This window comes from Echinops telfairi, unplaced genomic scaffold, assembly GCF_000313985.2.
Source record: "Echinops telfairi isolate 266 unplaced genomic scaffold, ASM31398v2 ScPeMD7_5868;HRSCAF=6743_0, whole genome shotgun sequence".
Lineage (NCBI taxonomy): Eukaryota > Metazoa > Chordata > Mammalia > Afrosoricida > Tenrecidae > Echinops > Echinops telfairi.
This window is the reverse complement of record NW_022109767.1, coordinates 13,223,598-13,248,430: the sequence shown is the minus strand read 5'-3', so window position 1 is coordinate 13,248,430 and position 24,833 is coordinate 13,223,598. Positions and strand designations below refer to the sequence as shown.

Below are 24,833 nucleotides of genomic sequence, written 5' to 3'. Positions count from 1 at the left end.
TCCTGGCACCGGGAAACAGTCTATTTCCAGCTCTCAGTCCTGCCTTGGGTGCAGCTCTGCAAAGGTCTGCAAAACAGAGCTGGTTGAGTAGGACATGGCCAGGCCGGTCCTCGCTTTCTACTTGGATTTCTGTGACTCTCAGCTGCTCAACCACATCTGGAATTGCCAATATCCCTAGGGAAAATACTCCCCAAATGCCAGGCTCTCCTTTCTAATTTTCATCATCTATGGATCTTGATCTGCTATATTGTCATAATGATGCTAAATCTCCACAGTCTTCAAGGAGAATCAGTTTATGTATTCCATCCCCACTTCCCTCCGCCCCGAGCTTTTCTAAGCATTTTTTTAATTGGAGGAATGATCTAAACTGCTTAGTTTGCTGCTACAAGAAACAAGAGTCACTATAGGCGGCTTTTTAAGCACTTGTTTTTCTTGAAGAGCATTCACTACACATAAAACTCTCACTGTGCTTGATAATAAAGTTGTGGAGTTAACACTTCAGTTGAAAAACTATATAAAAAAATAGAAGTCAATATATTGTCATCTGGCTGTAATCAGGATGCTCAAGTCTAACATTAAAACTAGAAATCAGGGGAGGAAAAAAGGAAAAAGGAGAGAGAACTTCCGGTGGGTATGCGCTGGCCTGCTAGCAGCACGGTAAGCAGTCTGTAACTACCGACCACTTTGCGAGTGTAAGACGGGCTTTCTTTTCCCGTGAAGCTAGTTTCAGACACTGCAGGGAGCAGTTGACCCTGTCCTGTGGGCTGCTATGGAAGAGTCTCGACGAGATGGCAGCGATTTATTTATTTATTTATTTACTTCATGTACAGTAAATTCCAAAGTTAAAAGACAAGCTAGAGACAGAGCCCAAGTCTTTGGTACATGTATAAAGAAAATGTTATTTTTGTCCTTCCTCTATTACTTCATCGATTACATTGCTGTTTTTAGAATAAATGTATTTATTTTTTCCCATTTTCGATTCCTTTTTAAAAATCTCAGTTTATTCCCTTATAGTTTTACACATGTGCTTTTTAGAATTCAAGATTTCTTGACAGTCATTGAGGATGTAGAATAATTAAAAAAAAAATATATATATAGATAGATAGATATTCAATGGATATTTCCACAATGTCTTAGGAGCAGGGCTATCATAGTTAACAAGAAAGAAAAATGTTCCTATTATGGTAATAACTCATTTTAACCATACCATTTTACTTTGACTCTTCAGCTACTTCCTTTCTTGTGTCCTATAACACCTGGGGGTTGTGAGTCTGCTTTCTTTCTAATCATTGAACAGGAAGTAGACCTCGGCAGACCTAGTGTACGCTACTGGAAAGACTGTGGGATTACCCTTGATTTACTCATTTCTGGATCTTGTGTTTGCTGGTTAAATCCTACCTATTGAATTTAACTGGAGTTTGTGGAGGATGGAATTCCTTGCTCAATTCTCTGTTGTAGCAGTTGAGTGTGTCGAAGATATTTTCCCAGACTACCTCTGAAGCCTTACGAATGGAAGGGGTAATGGAAAAGTCACACGCATCTGAGCTTCTTGTGACAAGGGCTCTCGTGTTCTTCCTTTCATGCCGTTATACCAGCTTCTCCCAACATCTGCCTTATAGTGTCTGGAAAGTGCAATTGTGAGTGGCATGGACAAAATCTGATATGTGAATCAGCACAATGATTACTTAAGAAACAACAACACAAGAGAACAAAATAGAGCCTTCACAGTAGAGACAGAGATGGCGAGATGGTACTTTTGTAGAGCCTTCACACTGAACGAGGGATTTGGTGCAGGATGGGTCTAATCGACGTATTTCTTTCAGCAAGAACACAATGCCCCACCAAGACGTTTAATTTTTAGCCTGGCTTGCTTCTAAGAGTGATATTGGTTTTCATTTTTCTGTGTGTCTTCGCAGGGATTTACTCATGCGTAGTAATGGGTGGGACACATTCAGGTTAACTAGATTCCATTTTCTCCTCAAAGGTTAATTTTGTTCAATATTTTTATGCTTCACTTTCTTGTATGCACTGGTGTATAAGTAAATGTACTAGATTTTTAATGTGCACACTTTGAATTTGTTAAAGTCTGAACGGTATGTAATCAAGTAGGTCATGACATGGTTTTATACTCTAGACAATCACAGTTTTCTATGAAATCTTTATAGCAATTTGGATTTAAAGATGAGAAGTGCCATATTTTCTAAGAGTAACATGAGAACTGGAAACGTTTTTCTAAATATCTCAACAAAAATGTACAACTTTCATATTCTATTGTTGTATACACTTTTTTCTTTTAATAAACCTTCAAAGCGCATTTCAAAAGTAACACAAGTTTACTGTAAAGTCCAAGGAAAGAAGAGACTAAACTCACCGGGTAGCATTCCTATGGAGGTCGGTGTGCTTGACTTGCGTCCTCTGGCAGAGGAATAAAAGTGCAGGACCAGTGAGCTGTTATTTTAGTTTTAAATCCTAGCCCAAATGTTGACCTTATAATAAGAGGCATGCTTCTTAATTACTCAGTGCCTTATTGATCTATCGTCTCTGTAAAATTTTGATATTATCATCTGATTCATGGGAGCACCAACGAATGCAAGACTTACAAGGCTCTTTAAAATTCTGGCATACACTCACCACCAAAATCCCTCCCCAACACACAAACCCCAAACAATGCAACGACAGAGATTAGCTACTGCCATTTATAATTTATTTGTTAGAAATTGGGTTTTTACCAAGCTTTCTAGCACATTTCTTTAAACTTAATATAATACAAATATCTTATGTAGTCAAATATATTCCTGTAATTTAACTTTAATGGCTTCATAAAATGTTTCTTGATGTTTCGAAACTCATTTAATTTACCTTTGCAGTTGATTTGTTTGTAACTTTGCACTAATATGTATTATATTCGTTTGTACCACTGCTGCAACAAATTATCGCAAATGTAGTGGTCTGAAGCCTACAATCAAGGTGTGAGCAGGGCTGCATTTCTCATGCATTCTGGTGCCTCTCTAGGGGCTAGTTCATCACTTTTTTATTTTCTAGCATCTAGAGGCCACTGGAGCTGTTGATGTGTGAAACTTTAGCCTCAGTGCATATCAGGCTCGTCTGGTTCCCGGGCTATATGTTCTTTCTTTCTTTTAGACGCTGATGCTCTTGTATCTCTCTGATGAAGTTCCTTGTGATCACAATGAGTAATCCAGAATACTTCCACCACATCAAGATCCTTAATTTAGTTCCACCTATAAAGTTCCTTTTGCCGTGTAGCGTTCCAATGATTCATAGACACACCATTGGGAGCCATTTTTTATTCTACCACATGCATGCATTGAGATGACGTAAAGATTTTTGTACACCTTCCTTATTTTCTTGGAATAAATTCCTAGATATAAAGTTCAAATAAATTTTTCTGAAAATATGTTGATTTAATCTTTTCTCAATACTTCCTCTTAAATATTTAACAAACCTATGGGAATGAATAATATGTACATTAATCCAAATAACATTGTATTCATTTATACTTCACATGGATTTTATGAAGGCTGTATTTTATTTTAATGTTGAATGTTTTGGAATCTCTTGACTTTTATATTACCCTAAAAGTAGGATTTTAGCTTTTCTTGTTTCTGCTTTTATAATGTGTTCAGTGAGATTCCAAAGCTAAAAACAGACCAACTTCATTGGTTTTCTATATTTAAAGAAATTATTAACTTAATGAACACTTGTATTAAATATGATTTACTTTTTTAACAATTTCAGAAAATTATTTTATGAAATGGAGATCATAAACATAGATGAAATTTTGTGTCATTTATAAGTCAGTTTCATTGGCATTTCATCCCCTGACCATACAATTCAATAGTTCAACCATACCAAGAAGAAATGTATAATCTTAACCACAATCAACTTTAGGACAAATAGATTAATTAACAATTGTCATTTGAGATTTCGTAAACCTTTAAGAAGCTAAGAACAAATAGACAAAAGATAAATAGCCTCTTCTCCCCGTGGAAACCAAAAACCAAACTCACTGACTCAAATCGATGCTGACTCAGATCCTACGCCAACATTTTAAATATGCCGTTGAGGCAGAGTGATGCGTACTGCTACAAACTAACACTGCCTCAGATGGACGTCCTTGCTTCCCTCTTCTTTATTTCTTAGAGGAAAACACGGGTGTGATATTCAGGTCAGAAAATGACTTGAACTTCATTTCCATTATTAGGGCAATGCTATCAGTCCTGCCAGGTTACAGCAATCCCCATCTCAGCTTTGTTTCTCTGCTCAGGAAAAGTGGATGGTGTGCATTATGATCGAAGACCACGGAGTCGGCTGTGCCTTTTGCATAGAATTAATTTCAGTATAACCTCCATTTCATTAGAGGAGCACTTGAAGCAGGTCAAGTGTAACCAAGACTAAATTGAAAATGTATTATTCTATTTTGGTAGACCCTCAAAGCTGATACATATTTAATGCAATTTTATAAGGAAGTTCAAACGTCAGGCAGACTCCTTTAAAGAAATAGATGTCTTAGTCTCACACTAGGTTATTTTAGAATTAACATGTAGTATAGCTTCTACACTATCCTAGAGTAATTCCTGGACAGAAAGTACGCTATTTGTGTGAATTCTGTGGAATAAAGCTCACGGCAAAACACTGAACACTGTTCTCTGTATGATCTGTGTCTCTTTGGGATTTACTTCATACTTTCAGGAGTACCTTGTATCCTTTACATTTTCTTTCTTGGTATTGGATTCTTGGAGTAAATGAAATCTAGCGCTTTCCTTACTATGTACTTACTATGCTATACTTACTTACTAACCTATACTTACTAGGTTTCTTATTCACTCATTAACCATATTGTTTGCCATGCTAGTCAGTCAGCTAGCCAAACATTAAAACATTTCCCTAAGTATTAAGACAATTCTTTGTGGAGAAAAACCACTTTCTCAAGTGGCAACCATTTCTTAGAAGTGACCATTTTATTTCTAAAAAAAAGTGCATGGACTAATTTTCATTGACTTCAGGCATTAGGGTTTGGCATCATGGTCAGGGGCATGCTGTCTTTAAATGGGAACTATACAGGGTTGCCCTTTGTCACCACTTTGTCTTTTTTTAAAAAAATCATTTTAATGGAGGTTCTTACAACTCTTGTTGCAAACCATACATCAATTGTATCTGACCTATTCCTACAGAGCCCATTGTTCTTTTCTAGACATTTACTTTCCATACAGACCTTGGGATCAGCTCATCCTTTTTTCCCTCACTCCCCCCCTCACTCCCAACCCTTGTGGCCCCCTGATAGATTGTAGATGGTTAATTGTTTTCAAATCTCACTCCGGCTGTCGTCTCCCTTCCCCTCTGGTTTCTGTTGTCCTTCCCCCTGACTGGGGGGTGTGTGATTATGCGCCATTCGTTGCGATCGGTGCACACCTCCCTCCACACCTCTCCCCCCTTCCCCTACCCGTTTGGTATCTCTGTTCCTATTCGATCATCACTTTGCCTTAATATGGTCCTGGAAATTGTGTTATGCTGTGGTTAGGTGTTATTGAGTCAGTTACAACTCACAGTGACCCTGTGCACAACAGAAAGACACTTGCCCTGTCCTGCGCCATCCTCACAATTACTCCTATGCGTGAGCCCATTGTTGCAGCCACTGTGTCCGTCCATCTTACGGAGGGACCTCTCTTTAAAGATAACAATGAATATATATAGAATACATCCACCTGCATAGGCACAGAAGAAAGAAAACTCTCTTCGTCTGCAGATGATAGCATCTTATATATAGAAAACACCAAAGATGCTGTTAAAAAATTGCTGGAACTAATTGAAAAAATGGACGGCATAACAGGCTATAAGATCAGCGTACAGAAATCAGTTGGATTCTTGTATATTAATGATATAAAAGAACAATAAGATCTATAATAACTACACAACAGATAAAGTATTTATGAGGAAACCTTACCCGAGAAACAAATGAGTTATACAAAGAAAACTACATAAAAAAACTCCTGCAAGAAATCAACGGAAACTTACACAAATGGGACTGGCTACTATGTTCCTGGATAAGTAGACTAAACATTGTGAAAATATCAGTATTACCAAAACATTTTATAAATTAACCTAATTCTGGTCCAAATCTCACCACAATTCTTCAAAGAGGAAAACAAATCACCTACTTTACATGGTAAGGACAGAAACCTAGGATAAATAAAATACTATTAAAAACTAAAAACAAAATGGGAAGCTTTTCACCCCCAGAGTTTAAAACTTATTGCAAAGCCATGACAATCAAAACAACCTGGTACTCATACACTGATAGATATGAAGGCCGATGGATTAAAGTGGAGAACCCAGAAATACAACCAAGTACCTATAGTGGACACCTAGTTTTTGATAAGGATGAAAACACATTGAGTGGAGAAGAGACAGTCTTTCAACAAAACTATATCTTCACGTGCAAAAGAATGAAACAGGAAATACACCTCACACCATCTACAAAAATAAACTGAAAATGTGTCAAAGACCTAAATATAAACCACAGCACCATAAATACCATCAAGTAAAAAATAGAGACAAACTTACACTGCCAAACATAGAGAAGACAAAATAAAGAACTAGAACCTTCCAAAAACATGACATTTATGTACACCAAAGGACTTCATCAAAAGAGTTTAAAAAGAACTCACAGAGTGGGAAAGTATATTTAGTAATGATACATCAGATAATGGGCTAATCTCCAAAATCTCTAGAAAACTATAATATCTTAACAAGAAAAATACAAATAATGCAGTCAAAAAATGGACACAAGACTTGAATAAACAGTTTACCGAAAACAACATACATGTGACCAACCAAATGAAGAAATGTACACGTTCATTAGCAATAAGAAAACTGTAAGTTAAAACAACAGCGAGATACTACCTCACACGGACACTTTTAGCAAAATTCAATGAAGTAGAAACGAATAAATGCGGAAGAGGTCTCAGAGATATTGAAATCCTCTTACACTGGTCGTGGGACAATAGTGTTCACAACCACTAAGGAAATCAGGTTGTAAATGCAAACACGAGTATCTTATGATCCAGCAGTTTCTCTGCTGGATCGTTCCCCTAAAGAAATAAGGAATAAAAAAAAATTAATTAAAAAAAGAAATAAGGAATATAACAAAAACAGACACATGTACACGTATGTTTATTGCAGCAATTTCCATAATATGAAAAACACGGAAACAATAAAAAACTCCGCTTAGAAGAGGATAAACAAATTCTGGTAATGCATACCGTAGAATATTATACATCAATAAAACCATGACAATGCTCTTAAATGCCTAAAGACATAGTATGCTTAGAAAACTTAGTTAATGTTGTAAAGATAAATATTTAGTAACATAATTATTGTAAGGAAAGACAAAGAAAAAGAAATGTGGCTTTTACCCTGAAAAATAAGACTTTGAAGACTATGCGGAGGCCAGGGATGGTGGTGGGAAGAGGGAGAGCAGAGGGTTAGGAAATTATAGAGGGAGAGGGAAAAAAAGTAAAAGAATCCTATTTGTGGGGGATTTCACAGGATGTTATTACCGATGTCATTTGTTGAGAGGGGCTGTGTGACTATATACAATGTGCTTCAAACACAAACAAAAACAATGCTCCCGATTCCTCACCCTTCAGGCTGTGGCTAAAAAAACAAAAACAAAACCACAATCGGAGGAAAAGTAAAACCTAAATGGGACATACAAGTGCCTTTCAGACATATGAGAGCAAACAAGACAATTCTCTGTGGAGAAACCATTTTGAAGTGGTAACATTTCTTATAAACGAACATTAATTTTTAGTGGACTGGTCTTCCTGTGCTTGTACCTTTGCAACTCGGTGAGGGACAGCTTAGCAAGAGGAATGAAGTTATATGTTGGGGCCATTTAGTCTTAAGTGTGGTTAAAAACATCCAAATCAACTGGAAAAAAAAAAAAGATTTACATGGTTTCCCTTCCTGCAAGGTGCTTTTGAAGAGTCTGAAGTGAGGATTTGGGCGCTCCGTGTTTGAACTTGAGCCACTGTTTTCAATGATCGCCGGCTTTCCAGGATTATTTTTCCACACTGGAAGGCAACTCAATCGGATCCTTTTTCAGAGGGGAATTTATGCAGGTGGAGTCTAATTTACCCTGGGAAAAGTTGTGTGTCGGGATAGTATCTTCTAACCATACTTATTCAATATATATTCTGGGAAAAGTTCCTAGAAACTGGGACTGGATGAGGAAGAATACAGCATCAAGTTTGGAGAAAGACTTATTAACAACTTGCAATTTGCAGATGACACAACTTTGCTCGATTAAAGCCATTTATGAAGTAGCAACGAAAATAAGTTTATGGTTGGGGGTCACCACGACACGAGGAACTGTATCAAAGGGTCGCGACATTAGGAAGGTTGAGAACCACTGCAAAGACTGAAGAGTGCTTGACCCCAGCCATGGTACCTTCAGTTGCCTCATACATGTGAAAGCTGGACAAAGAACATGGAAGAATGAGGAAGAATCGGTGCATCTGAATTCTGGTGTGGGTGAAAACGTGAAAATTCAATGGACTGTCAGAAGCATGAATCTATCTGTCTTGGAAGAAGTACCGCCAGAATACTCCACAAAAGCCATAATGGAGAGATTTTGTTTCACTTACTTTATCGATAGGGATGCATCCATGGACAAGGACATCATGCTTGGTAAAGTGGAGGGACAGTGAAAATGAGGAGGGCCTTTCATGAGATGGATTGACACATTGTGAGGACGGCCCATGACTAGGCAGTCTTTTCTTCCTGCCTACAGACAATTGCCACTTAGAAAATCTGAGAAACAGAAACGATCTAACAAATAAATCCAAATCTAGTATTTTTGAGTCAATTCCAGCTCATGGTGACCCTGTGTGTTACAGAGTAGAACTATTTCATAGGGTTTTCTTATCTGTAATCTTTACAAAATCATACAAGCTGGTCTTTATTCTGTAATGCTGCTGAAACCCCACCTTCTCCTGATTCTGTGTTCTCTGTAGCAATAAATGACAATCCCTAGCCCCACACTTTCATCCCGGTAATCCAGACAGAAGCCTGGAACAGCACCTTACACTGAGTCCTCACGGGACCAATCCCCAGCATCTTTAAGCCCCACTTTAAAAGGATATCTCTTCTTTATCTTTATTCCTTAATGTAATCTTTCTTAATTAACATGGACAAATCACAGTAGACTTTAAGTGGTCTACTACAATCACAAAGCAGAGATATTCACAATACTTTTCTGTAATAAATATTTCAATGTTCCCCATAACTTTAATAATAAACGTTTACTCCTCCATTTAGTCCAAGTGTCTTATATGATCTATTTAACTCACCAGTTCCAACTCTCACTTATCTAAATTCAACCTTTTATTCCAAGCGGTTCATATATATTTTCTGCACAGTTTCCATCTTCTTTCTTTATCGATTACTTTACCTTTTTAAAATCAGCTCAGATTTAACCTATAATGAGAACCATTATAGGATGGTTCAGTTAAATTATTAGATGGATGCCACAGTTAAATTATTTCAATTTGCTTGATGATGCTATAATATCCCTTTGTTTCTCTATCTTAAAATCAGCACCCTTCCACTGAAAGTAGAAGGAGACTAGTGTTTACATCTGTGTCAAATCACTTTAATTCATTGCCGAGAGACTTTAATACTGAGTGCAGGGATTACATAATGGCTCACTTTCTCATGTACCACCTAAGTTGGGGAGATTCAAAAAGCTGGGCTACACTAGCTGAAGCCCTTTAAGCATTTGTTCCCTTTCTAACGCTACAGGAAGAAGAGGCTTCTATTCCATTGAAGAAATATGTCTATGCCCAGTCTCAGAAACCCTGCAGTTCTCCCCTGTCCCAGAAGGCTCCTATGAGAAGGAGTCAATGGAATGGCCATGAGTTTGGGTTTTGGCTCTAGAGGAACCTTCCACGTGCTCTCTCCAAGCCACTTTACTTCAAGGCCCCCCGTGCTCGCACATGTGTTCCTACCTGCCAACTCAGGGTTCTCAAGGTGGCTACACCCGAGACATATCCAGTCAATGTTATTTCACCTCTTATTATCTAGTCGTGGAGGACACAAAGCATCACATCTGAGAAATTTAATGGATCAAGGACCTGGCAAAGTTCCACCAGTAAAATGGGGGAGAGCATAAATAAGGGAGCCTCCTATTGAAGTGTTTCGTTATTGCTATGTGCCCGAGTTGGCTCTGACTAATAGCGATCCTCGGTACAACAGGAAGAATGAAACATTGCCCACTTCTCCACAAATGTTGTTACACTTGAGCTCCTTGTTGCAACCATTGTACCAATCCATCTCACTGAGAGTCCTCCTCATTTTTGCTGATACTCTACCAAGAATGACGTTTTTCTCTTGTGGCTGGTCTCTTCTGAAAATGTATCTAAAGTGCATGATCAACGTTTTGCCATTATCCCTTTTCAAGAAGCATTCCTGCTGTACTTACGCTAAGACAGAGTTGTTTGTTCTTCTGGAAGACCTGTGATTGTCAATATTCTTCACCACCGCCATAATTCAAATTCATTATTATCCTTTGATCTTCCTTTTTCACTGCCCAACTCTAACATACATATGAAGGTATGGAAAATATCATGGCCGGAGTCAGGGGCATCTTAATCCCCAAAGTTCTACCTTTGCTCTTTACTACTTTAAAGAGGTTGTGCGCAGTCTGCCACTTGACTTCTTGACTGCTACTTCCATGAGCATTGATTGTGGATCCAAGTAAAAGGAAATCCTTGACAATTCAAACTTTCCTCCATTTATCATGATTGCTCATTGGTCCAGTTATGAGGGTTTTTCCTTACATTGATTTGTAATTCACACTGAAGCGTGGAATCTTTGATATTCATCAGGAAATGCTTCATGCCTCTTGGTTCCCAGAAAGCAAGGTGTATTATCTCTATATTCTATGGGAAAGAGAAAGATTTCTCCCACGTCATCTCCCCCAAATATATGTTAGATTTAGGACCCTGCTTGCAGCCAATGGTAAATGATTGTCAAGTTACCTCCCTGAAGGCAGTCAGCTGCCAGACTACTGTCTGGTCCCACCTCAAGTAGGGCCCACTCCCTCCTGTTAAGGACAATGGACTAATTCTCCCTAAAGGCTTACAGTCATCTGTTTGGTTCCTAAGCTAGGCTGCCTCCCTGAATCTAGGATCTGCCTATCTTGTCACATGTGTACCCCCAATACCTCCCCTTCCTATTGTGTGGATACCTCTAGATCACCCCCTGCCCATTACTGCATTACCTATAGCACAACCCTTTCCTGTGACATATGTCTTCACCTGTAATTAGGGGGCTTGCAATGTCCCCAGAGAAGATAAAAGCCTTGGTTAGTAATAAATACCTCTCTCTCCAAGTGGACCACCAAGTGAGGCTGAGGTGAGCATGCTACCATGAAATGTGTCTGACTCCATTATTTCAATCTCTCTTCTATCTCTCATGTTCTCTATGACTTTATTATTATATACATCAACCATACAATTGCACCTATCGAACCCGTGATTCGTTGTGGGGGTCTGGCCTTTCCCCCACAATTTATCAACTCATCTATTTATTTTCTAACCATCCACAAATAGATCTTTTTTCTGATTTTTTTCAAAGTAAGTTACAGACAAAAGTATAGAGTGTACATCCTTAACTAGCATTCAATATTTGCCAACAGGTGTGTTTGCTTTTGTTTTAGTTGGAATTGAGTAAACGGTCAGGAGTCCATACAGGGCAATGCATGAATCTTAAGTGTATTTTGTAACATGTTTACATTGCATTTTTAAGTGAACTTTTTATTATGCAACTTCTCTTGCCAAAAACCTCAAATGTCTTCCTAGTATTTACAAAAAAGGCCTTAAAATCTTTTATTAATTCAAGCACATTAATTTCGTATTTAAAAAAATACTTCCCCTTCCTTCTAGAGCACAAGTCTTACATAACTGCGATGTCCATTTCCACGTCATAGCTGTTTTCCTTCGTTTCAACTCTGCTGATCTCTGTGTGATAGAATGAGTACGTCCCATTTCTTTGAAGATTTCAGAATATGAAATCACATCAGAGGAAAGTGTGGCACAGTTTTAGCCAATCAAGACTAACTGGTAATTGAATATCAGGAAATTTTCCTCTCAATACATATTACCGCTCTGGATTTCCGGGAAAATGAATGGGCCAGTTCTAAGGAATATGAGTGCTGCTTGCTTCAGCCACACACCAGCAATAGACACGCCAGAGAAGAGGTCATTTCTGGGTGGCATTCCCATGGGTCTGTTCTTCTAGTGCCCTGAAATTCTTTCTCTTGAACACCGCAGCTGAATACAATACAAATATATTTATCAATCACTGAATGTAAATTTTCAAACAAGGGGAGAATTTCTTTCCGTTACTACTGCTTACAACAGAAAGGGTTGGACTCCTCTCCAGAATTTCATGTATTCAATAATGTCTGTGTGCACCACATTGAATCGAATTATCCAGGTTGTGGTAGCCATCGGACCAAGAACAAGAAACTCTTGGGGTATGGTACCTACGGTACCTAAAAAGACAGGCTGTTTCTAACTTGTGTGATTCAGATTAAATTACTTAATTTTTATAAATCTTAATTCTAATCTTAAAATTATAAATCTACCTTAAAAGTATTTTTTCTGTGCTAGTGATAACGTGTATGCAAGACACCCAGATACTGACAATACACGATGCCTGGTAGTTACCAATACCAACACTTTGGTCCGAGCAGCATGGAATCCGGAGGGATTTTCTTTTAAAAGAAGCATAATCTATACAGTTACTTAGCCCCTTTCAACAAATGAAATCAGTAAGAATATCCCAGTAACTCCCCATAGATGTGGTTCTCTTACTTTTTCCCTCCATCCTTCTCTCTCTCTATATATAATTTTCTATCCCTTCCCTTTCCATATTCCCGCCACCATCTGCGGCTTCCTCATAGTTTTCAAAGTCTTATCTTTTGGTGTAAAAACAATGTCTCTTTTTCTTTGTTCTTCCTTATGTTAATTGTGACATTAAACATTTATCTTTATAAGACTGACTACATTTGCTAAGCATAATGCTCTCTAGTTTTGTCCATGTCTATGGTGTTTAATACAGCTGCCGTTGTTTTTTATTGTTGCATAATATTCCATTGTATGAATGGAATGAATAATTAGAGGCTTTTTGTTGTTTCCATGTTTTTGTTATTCGGAAATTGCTGTGATAAACGTAGGTGTGCATATGTCTGTTCCTGTGGTATTTTTTTATTTCAAGAGTCTTTTTTAGAAGTTTTTCTAACCGATACAAAATTTTCCTTAAAATACATGGATGAGAAAAGCTAGTTGCTATTGAGCCACCTCTAACCCAACGTGATTCCAGGTGCATCACAGTGGAACCACACTGCACAGGGTTTATAGCCACTGACTTTTGGGAAGTATTTAGCAAGGCCTTTATTCAGAGATATGGCTGGGTGGACTTAAATCACTAATTATTTGGTTACTAACCAAGCACTTAATTGTGTCATCAGGAATTTCCAGGACCTTCATATTGGTAATTAACTTTCCAGTACAAATGTTTCTTCTAACTTTTTTAGATGGCAAGCAAGAAACTAATTTAGGTATTTTGTTTCTTACTTATTTTCAATAGGATCATCTATATTGAGACGGAATATCACCAGTTGGAAAATAAAGTACTTAGTATGGAACTTAATCATCATGCTTCCTCATATTCATCATAAATTTCAAGAGCTAAAAAACAATATTTTTTCCTAGTAAAAAACCAAGCACAATGTATAAGCTTTCTGAGTAAATAAATAAAGTAGCAGTTTAATGTACTTTTGTCAGATAAACATTTTTCTCCCAACAAACTGAAGGTCTATGAATAGTCAAAAAAGCAATTAATTATTCTATTTTCATTTTGAAGGTTAAAATTACAACCTATTAACACTGACTGAGAACTTAGGGTTGCTCTTATGGGGGACACTGTATTTATGGGTTTTAAGTAGAGTAAATGGACAGCTCTTTTCCATGGTAATAACAAGAAAAATACAGTCTTACAATTTTCCCCTCTTCTAATTTAGCAGAAAGATGTGATGGAAAACAATGTAATTGGTTATTGAATTTCATTTTAAATTGGTGCTATTTACATGTCTCTATTCCTGCATAGAGCTTTGATTATACATTTCATGAAATGAGAATCAAATGAGGGAATACATGGTGTGTCTCTGCAGTAATTAGTGAGCTAATCTGTCAACAAAGACAGACAAAATTGGGTAGTTTAAATCTCAAAGTGGATTTATTTGGTTTAGTCAATCCAAATAGACTATTCACGTTAATTACATTAACAACACAGCTGCCCACATGCCCCTCGCTGTGGAGTACACGGAAAGGGCACAAAGATAGGGCAACGAAGGGCACAGAATGGAAACAAATATTAGGTGATAGCTGAAAATTAGCAACCAAGAAAATGTGGATGAGAGAAATATCATTCAATGGGAAAGTGCTAAAAATAAAAGCTAATATCGCAGAAAAATATGGTAATTAATATCAAGTGCTATAATAAAAACCTAGCCATAGAAAATGTCAGTCTAATTATAATATAAATCATGTCAACATATCTTTTGCTCAAATGAATTAGATGACCCAAAACTGTGACTTATTTGACTATTAGTATCTCAAACAATGCCTTTTTAAGTTTACTTGACTTATTTCTGCTTTGAACATTTTGTGGTAGTTAGGGTGAAAGTTTACAGAGCAAACAGAGCTGTCCATCCAACAACGGACACGCATTTTGCCTCATGACATTAGCTGCAGTTCTCTTAGTGCAATAGCACTCTTCCCACCTCCTCCCTTTTCCTTTTTTCTCCTCTTCGTGCCTTCTGAGCTTTGTTTATGGGCAAATGCTGTCCTCCTCATCCCCGTACAGAGGAGGACTCTTTCTGGTGTTATCATTCACGCCTGTCCATTGTTTGGCTGAGTTGACTCCAAGGAGTGGGCTCGGTTCTAGGCTAGAAGAGTGTCTACAGCTCAGTCTCAGATGTTCCACTAGCATTTAGTAGACCTCCTGGTCTTTCACATGATTGCCTCAACAAGATGGATAGACCCAGTGGGTACAACGTGCACTCAAATGGAAGAACTATTGTGAGCATCACATAGCACTAGGCAATGTTTCATTTTGTTGTGCAAGGGTGCGCTATGAGTAAAAACTGACTAAACAACATCAATAACAACACATTTTGTTCTAAGTTTCCCCCCCCCTTTCCACCGCTCCCAGGATGTTCTATTGTGGCCCTGAGCAGTAGTGGTAGGTGGTCCTCAGAGGTTGTGGTTCGTATGGCCCATTAGCCCCTGGGACTAATTGTTTCCTTGGGACTTTAGTTTTATTCTATTCATTCTTCTTTGCCCTGGATGGGGGAGGGGGGAATCAATAGTTACATCTTCCAATAGACAGCTGTTTCCAAGAGTTTAAGACCCTAGTCACTAATCACCAAAGTAGGATGTAGAATATTTCAACTGCATTTTGTAAAAGTTCTTAACCGATGAAGCCTTATGGTAGTTGAGCTAAAAGAAGTCTATTGTCATCAAGGAAACCAGCAAAACAAAATTATTTCCCAAAATAAAATCATAGGTTAAAGATTCAAGAGTATAACCACAATATTTGAAAACACGACTTTAAAAAAAATCTGTGTAGCTTATTGACTTCCAAGATATTTTAAAAAATAGGTTGGTTGCTAACCATATTTTTCTTGAATTGAGTATAGTTGAAGAAACAAACAAACAAACAAACAAACAAACACACTCACTCACTGTCCTCAATTTGATTCTGACACCTAGTGGCACTATAGGACAGGATTGAACTGCTCCTGTGTGTTTCTCAGACTGTAACTTTTCATGACAGTAGAAAGCCTCATCTTTCTCAAGTGGAGCTGCTGGTAGTTGAACTGCTGACTGAGGTTAGCAGCTACCTGGGTCCAAAGTTGAAGAAATGCCGACAAAATTATTACTGCTGAGTATATCACTAGACAAAATTCATACATCTTTCATTGCATGCCATTCCTTACTGCTGAAAACAATCACATAAAATTATTGAATATATGCTCCTATTTCATCAGAGATTTATATAATATACGAGTACCAACAAAAATGGGAAGGGATTTTAGTGAAACCAATCTTATGTAAAACAACAATTCCATCTGTTGGAAAGAAGTTACAACTATAAGTGTCTTTTTGTTTCTCCTTTGTATAATATGACAGATGGTCAAATAGCAAGAGATATTTTTCACTCTTGGCAGCACAAAACTAAATGTAATTTATTCACACTCAGAGTTATTATGAAAACTAAATACTAGCCTCTTCAGTCTAGAACATCAACATCCAATATCACCACAATGCCAACCAGCAGAATTGTGTCACTAATTAACTGCACCTGTTTATAATCAATTTTTTTGTTCTTTTGCATATAGTCTATAATGACTACTTATTAATATTTAGTATTTATTGTCATGGGAAAATTTTGCTAAGTCAGGAAGGCTGACTGGCAGGCACTGGGATTAAGAACGTTCAAACTGACATTTTAAATATTATCATATCTTATTCACATTATTTTTGAGCTTTCTTGCACCATTTACTTCTTTCCAAAGAGAAAACATGTATTTTCTATGTGTCTGCTTTCCAGTAGTGTCTAATAGAAGTTTCCCTGATGATGAAACTAGCCTTAGCTATGATAGCCAAAAATTAAGCACTCATAGCCATCACACGTGTAAAATGGGGCCAGTAAAACGGAAGAGTTAATTTAAAAATTTTATTTAATTTCAATTTATACTGCAATAGCCACCTGTGGCTACTGAACTGAGAAGTTCTGGAGTCAATATTTAGCTATCAATCAGTATAGGTCATTTTCCAATCTATCTTCTAAATCAAATCTTTCACATTTTGATCGAAGGGACCCAGTTTCTTGGAGAAACCCTTCACCCTAACACTTGTGAGATGAGCAAGTTCTATTTGCATCACCAGACAAGCTTAAAACATATAGGACCCCGAACTCATTTGACAAGTCTACTAACTTATATAAGACAACAATGCAATAAAACTCAAGAGGAGATTGCAAGTACTAAGAGTGGAGAGTTCAGGTTAATTTCCAATGCTTCATTTGATATATGAGTGTATCAGGTTAGCCATTGGAAGAATTGCCCAATATCTTAGCTCTCCTTCTCAGGCTCAGATTGTCTGTATGGGAAGGTTGGCCTGACCGGTTTTCTGAGTTCTCTAAGGGGCTGTTCTTGGACGGGTCCTGAGTTAGGATAGCTGAGCTGCCTACAGTCCTGGTGATAGACCAGAGTCTTCCAATTAACCAGCACACAGGGACTACATGCTAACAGCAAGCCACACCCCATTGTATATGATGTATGCCAACTTATAATCCTGTTTATGAATCTGAGCCCCATAACATAATTTTTCTTCACAACTAATTGTTTTTAACTGAAAAAGCTTTGTTTCTGGAATTGCCTGAGAGAGGAATCTTAACGGGTGATCACAATGGCATTAGCATGTAAACTGATTAAACATCAAGAGAATACTATATTCTATTACAGAATTGGAGGAAATGAAGTATCATCATGAGAGTATCTTAGGGCCTTCTGCTCAGGAACTTAGTTGCTGACAAGAGGTAAAAATCCTCGGAGCCCACGTTGTCCCTGATTGTCATCAACTATTCACATGTTCACATTAAAGTACATTAAGAAGCATATGTACACACACATGCATGCGCACACATATCTGATACCTATCTAGTAGCTTATCAGACTGAGATGTCATGTGTGTTGCCGGAAGCTTTGTTGTGGGTAAGTGCCCCAGAGCCTGTTCTGACGCATGGTGACACTACGCACAACAGAATGACACTCTGCGTGGTCCTGCGTCATGCTCACGGTCGTCCCGAGGCCTGAACCCATTGCTACAACCACTGTGTCAGTCCATCACCTTGAGAGCCTTCCTCTTGTTCACTGCCCCTCCACTTTCCCAGCAGGCTGGAAGCTATAGCAGTATCATTTCAGGTACCAGCAGGGTCACGTCTAGTAGACAGACCAGCAGAGATTTAAGATGAAAAAGAACTGAGAAGAAAGGGCTGAAGACTTTCCTCTGAAAACTAGCGAATGAAAGTCTTATCGATGATAAGAACTATCATCTGAGCTAGTGCTCTAAGATGAACGTGCTGGGACGGAGCAATTCAAAGCGCACAGTGATGGGTTTCAGCTATCAGTGATCATGAAGATAATAATGCATGCTGGGCAATGTTTCGGTCTGTGTATTTGGATTTGCAATGCATCAATCTTGGGGATTGCTGACAAACTGAATGCGGCACCTTTTAAAATGCAAAGAAACCACAAAATAGAGATCACAGCTTTAAATATGTATTCCTGAAGAAAAGAGGAGAAAATACAATTTACACCCACCTGCTTGCACATTGGGCTGCCAACCCGAAGGTCAGCAGTTTGAAACCACCAGCCAGCTCCTGTAGAGAAAGATGAGGCTTTCTAGTCTCACGAAGAGTTACAGTCTGGGAACCTCATATGAGCAGTCCTATCCTGACCTCTAAGGTCACTGTGTGTCAGAACTGACTGGATGAGCGTGAGCTAGTATTTATCTCTTGCCAAGATAAAACCAGGGTACAAGGTCTCAGCTATCATTTCAGTTGTACAAAGCTAGCCTTACCACATCTGGATCTTGATTCTGGCAGGTAGTTTACTTTGTCATCTCAGAGCATCAGCTTTCCCAACCTCGTTCCCAGCACTACACCCCTCAGCACTTCAAAATGTGCTAGCTGAATGCAAGGTGGATCCTATTGCTTGAACTCATAGCTTTCTAAGTAATGGATTTCACCAATTAGCGAGAATTAAGGAAGCTAGTGGGGCCTGTCCTAGATGAAATAAATATAAATTGAGTGCTGCTGTTAGAGATCATGAAACTCAGAGGAGGGTGCATGCCTCTGGTGGTGCTGTGGTTAAAACACTTCGCCGCCAACCAAAAAGTTAGCAGTTCAAACGTCCAAGCTGTTCCATGGGAGGAAGAAGTGAGTCTGCTCCTGTAAAGACATTCAGCCTCGGAATCCCTAGTCCAAGAATGTACTGTAGTTTATTAAACATTCGTAGCTCTGATCATCTGAATCTGAAGCATCTACCTAATGTCGCGCCTATAATAAACACGCACACACACATATATATATTCAATATGTGAGTGAATAAGTCACAGATGCTCCATTTTTAATGGAAAATACTATGGCAGATATAATTAAATTATGACATCCATTTAGCAAAATCAATCACAAACCAAGAAAGCTCATCATCCTCTAAAAGACTAATGTGTTGATTTCAATAGATAATGGAGACACAACTTATGTCTCTGGAAATCTGTCATCTAGTAAAAAATATGTTCTTTCCCAAGACACATAAACATACACACACACACACACACACACACACACACTTAAAAGAATTTTCCACTATGATAGGATCTTTCTGGACCTACTAAAAGCATATTAAATGCTCTAACGCCGTTTTTATCAAAATACCTCTTGCGAAGAACTACTTTCCTTCCTTCTCTCGTCCCTCCCTCCCTTGCTTCCTCGCTACTTCTTTCTCTTATATTTCTCCCTCCCCTTTTCTTTCTAATTTCCAATAGTTTAATGACTGATACTTTAGAAACATAAGATCTAAACTATATCAAGTTGCTAAAAGTTTCTAAACTCTGCGTTAGTTCAGTGTGGCAGTTACACACTGTGTTTGGGAGTGAAGCCTGAGACAAGAATTCTCACATTTACAAGGGTGGTCCTTTAAGAAGTGCAGAAGCAAGGCTTACAGGCAGAAGGTAAAAATGAACCTGGCTATTATTTGAGTTGGGGACTAGCTTTAGACACAGGGCATCTCCGAAGCACAATTCACATCAAGTGCCATCTTGGGGTATGGAGTCCGTCATTTTTATTCCTTTATCAACAGCTGAGGTAGGAGAGTGCATATCCCCTGAGTGAGAAAATACCTTTTAAGGGAGCAATTGTGAGTTATTGCAAGCTGGCATTCACAGTATCCGGGTGATGAAGATGTTTTCCGCTTATGGTTACTATTTGCTCATTTGTGGACAAAATTGTATAAGGGAAAGGTGTCCCCGCCTATAGCACTTGAGAGGTATCTGTAATTCTCCTTCATTCTTTAGCAGAGTTTTCTCTTGATGAGCAGGGTTAATCCCCCCTTCTAGAATGATAACAGCTTCCTTTACTGCCCGGTCATAAGCACACCAAGCTCAAAGACACCAGACTGAGGTCATCGCTGTCATGCTAGTGGGATTCGTACTGTCCCCTCAGACAGAGCTACCCCTCTGTGAACCAGGGCTTCAGACCCACAGAAGCTACAGTTGTGTGGGTGGGAAGCATGCATTTTCCAATAATGATGATGATCAGGGTGACTCCCACTTTTAAATTGTAGTTTTTGGATCCCAAAAGTCTACGTATAAGAGGTGCAATACCATTTAATGGGTATTAGTTTAAATATACATATATATATTTAAATCATTTTATTGGGGGCTCATACAATTCTTATCACAATCCATGCATACGTCCATTGTGTCCAGCACATTTGAACATTTGTTGCCCTCATCATTCTCAAGACATTTGCTTTCTACTTGAGCCCTTAATATCAGCTCCTCATTTTCCCCCCTTCTTCCCCACCACCCCCTCCCTTATGAGCCAATGATAATGTATAAATTATTAATATGAAAAATATATTTTTTAAGTTACTTGATAACGCCTAGTTCTTTTTTTTTAATATATATTTTTTAACATTTTATTAGGGGCTCATACAACTGTTATCCCAATCCATACACACATCAATTGTGTAAAGCGCATTTGTACATCGTTTCTCAAAACATTTTCTCTCCACTTAAACCCCTGACATTAGGTCCTCATTTTTCCCCTCCCTCTCCACTCCCCCCACCCTCATGAGCCCTTGATAGTTTATAAATGGGTATTTTGTCATATCTTGCCCTGTCCGACGTCTCCCTTCACCCACTTTTCGGTTGTCTGTCCCCCAGGGAGGAGATCACACACAGTTCCATGTAATCGGTTCCCTCTTTCCTACCCATTCTCCCCTTACCCTCCCTGTTTCACCACTCACACCACTGGTCCTATAGGGCTCATCCACCCTGGATTCCCTGTATTTTCAGTTCTTATCTGTACCAGTGTACATCCTCTGGTCTAGCCAGACTTGCAAGATCGAATTCGAGTCACGGTAGTGGGAGCGGGGAGGAAGCATTTAGGAACTAGAGGAAAGTTGTATTTCTCATCGTTGTTGCATCGCACCCTGACTGAACGCCTAGTTCTTTTAGGGCATTTTTCAAATCGGCTTCTCTAATGCACCTTAAAAAGGGTCATCCGATTGCTATACTCAGATCGCACCATCTGACGAGTAGAATAGGTGTTAACACCGGTGGATCCCACGGCTCCCTATTCACCGCTGTACATTTTGCAATAAAGTGGGTCTCTGAGTCTGATACATTATCATGCAGAACTCTGTGGTGGTATCTCGGCCTCAACTCTAACACACTCCAGCATGACACACGGATACAATCTTTATTTATAATTTTGATATTTTGCTTAACAAGGAATCTAGGACATTTGATTTTTTTAAGTGGTGCATTAAAATGTCACATATCTTCATTGCTACATTTATTGGAATCTTCACATCTTCCATCTGAGCTGACGGCCTCTCTCCCATCACCCCCGTCCTTACCCTGCGAGGATGAAAATCCACACTTGACATACACGTTCACTTCAGTCAGGGTAAAATTCAGTTATTTTATGTCCATCTCTGCCTAATCTACATTGGAGGGTGCCGGATGGAACTATGCTGCTCCCAAGTAGCTGAATTATCTCATGGATGAATGATGTGAGCCTGGGGATCAACATCGCTCTCTGCTTGTGACGGGTCAGACCTTCCGCAGTCGAGGCTATTCGATTACCCTTGGTGAGACGAAGAGCACAGTCTTGGTGCCCATTCATAGGCTCCTTTTCGGCCACCAGGGCGGTTCCATTCATAGGCTTCTTGCATAAGGATTGTGGGCTTGGGACACAGGCTGCATGGAATCCACTGAATGAGTCATCGTCATGTCTACTGAGTATGTACTGCCTCTTCTTCAATGGATGCTCTCTGGTGAGTATTGAAGTGTGATAAGACAATCTTCCACTTATGCCTGTAGGATGAAAAGACCACGATTTTGCCTAGAGCAATTTGCCTTAGGGCACGCTGAAGAATGAGGCAGCTGCTGAGCATCTGACAATGCTCAGAAAGGTGAGAGTGACTGGCGGGGCCGAACAGGGACTCCTGCCCCATCTAGGAATGACCAAAGGACCCTGTGAGAATTGTCTTGGTAAACACCTTAACCTTGAAGAGCGGACCCAGTAGAGCAGGCAGAGTACATGCTGACCCAGACCAGTAGCAAGTATAAACTTGAAAGAAACAAAATTTGAGATCCAAGGATGGACGGAACAACTGATGAGACAGTTGCTTGACCATCTACAGAGCACCAACCTCTTGCCCTTTGAAGGTGTCATTTAACAACTAGATGCATTCCCGAGTCTATGTCCCCTGTCACCTCACGAGGGGGACTCATTTTGCTCCCCTAGTGAGTGTATTTTATCTATTCTTAAGGTGGTCCTTCTCAATTAATGAGAGGGATCCACTTCATTTCTTTTGAAGTGACGCTATATTTTAATAAAATTTTCGCTTACCTCTTTGCTGCTGTGTGCCTGTGTGTGTGCGCGAGAGCAGTTGATCTCTGGACACTTAGAAACCACATAGGTTTTGAGCTTGCTAGTTCACCTGTGGGAGATATTCTGGCTAGTGAACTTCAAAGGGAGAAGGTTGTGCCTGCTGGCATAGAGCTTTGGAGCGGGGCAACAATTGCATATATTTCTAATCAATTACAATTTCTGTATTTATTTTGTTCTAGTTACTAATTGTTCATGAGCTGGCATGGCTTAAGAATCACTGCTCTTTAAATCTACAAATCCCATGTTAGGTGATCTTAACCTTAAACTTAACAAAACAGGGTCAGTTCATTCAACATGTAACTATTGAGTGCATGCTGCTTCCAGGTGCTGAGGTTATAAAACTTAACAATGAAAAACTTTGCCCTCAGAGTTTAAATTGAACAAATTAACTAGAAAATACACATATTAAAATAAAACAGATAGTAAAACCCGTAGGAAAAATGGAGCCAGACAATATGGGCTCTAACTTCAAAAACCCAAAATGCAGTCCCTTGGAGTCGATTGCATGGAAGTGGAGCTGCCCCTTGAGTTTCTGAGACTGTAATTCTTACAGAAATGGAAAGCCCCTGTGGAAATCTACCTCTTGGGGAGCAGCTGGGGGTATCAAACTGCTAACCTTCTGGTTAGCAGCCGAACTCATAGCCAGTACACCACCAGGGCTCCTGGGCTCTAATCATGTGATATTTGAGTAGGAATGTGGGGGGAAAAATCAAGAATGCTAATCATACTGATAGCTGATGCTTCCATGTTCTGGCAACAGAAACGTAGGAGACAAAGACCCTGAAGTAAAAGGCATGTGACTGCATTTTGGTGTCTGGAGTTGAGAACCAAAGCGGAAGAACAATAAAAATAATGTTAGAGGGAGTATGGGATTTGATTATCACTTATTGGCCAATATAAAAATGTATGCTTTACTCTGATATATATGGGAGGGTTTAACCAGACACTCTGGTTTTTATTTCAAAAGGATTATTTTAGCTGTTGTGTGAAAACAGAAGTAAACGGATAAGGATAGGACAGTGGTCACTTCCATCATACCATCATTTGTCTTCAGCATGTTCCTGCAGAAACCTGACACATCAGTGGAAAAAGAGTAGATCACAAAAAGTAATAAAGGAGAAGTTCTAATTGCAGCTGCTGTGCTGAAAATGGGGACCTTAACCGAGGAGATCAACAGTGTATGGCCTGCGGTCGGGGGCGCTGATCTCACCCTGTGTTCTTTTAAGATCTCCTAATAAACGAAGAGCAGAAGGAGTTTGCCTTTATCTGGCACAGGCATCAGCGTGTAGGTTCTGCTTCATGGAAAGGGAAGTTTATAGGCTGGACATGACCTTCACTGTTTGAAAATTGACAAACATCAGACTAGTCCACTGTATTGATGATACCATGCAAATCATGTCTGATTCTCAAATCAAATCATGAGCAGAAAGGGCTAATAGTCTCCATAGTCTGCATCCCCAAGCAAAGTAAAGGTCACATTTTATACTTTACCTTAGAACTACGAAATACCCAGAGTACATGTTAGGACTATTTTTAGAGGGTTTTAGAGGCAGCATAAACTGTAGTTTGGGATAATGATCATTTATTAGATGGAATGAGTCCCTGGGTGACTCAGTTAGGCATTCAACTATTAACTGAACTATTAAACCAGAAGACTGGTGGTCAAAACCCACCCAGAGGAATCTTATCATAAAAGCCTGGGGATTCTACTTATACAAGGTCACGAGCATGCAAACCCTATGGCACAGTTCTCCTCTTTATACGTGTCAGAATCTATTTGACAAGAACTGACCAGAGGCTTTGCTATCATTTGACTTTTTAAAATGGTAAGCTTTGAGCAGGAACTATTGAGTACTTCTAGAACATTTCTGTCACACTTCACACCAGAGTCATAAGCAGTATCAAGTTTTATATTATTCATGGTACCACAGTGAATAATGAAGATGATTGGTAAACTAAACCTGAAATGGGGAAATGTAGTCAAAAGTCACGTT

At 39.0% G+C, this 24,833-nt stretch overlaps 1 protein-coding gene across 1 annotated transcript in view; it reads right to left on the bottom strand.

Annotated features, from left to right (window-relative positions):
* The window catches only part of MARCHF1 (membrane associated ring-CH-type finger 1), a 431,151-nt gene that overhangs the window by 244,646 nt on the left and 161,672 nt on the right, over window positions 1-24,833 (bottom strand).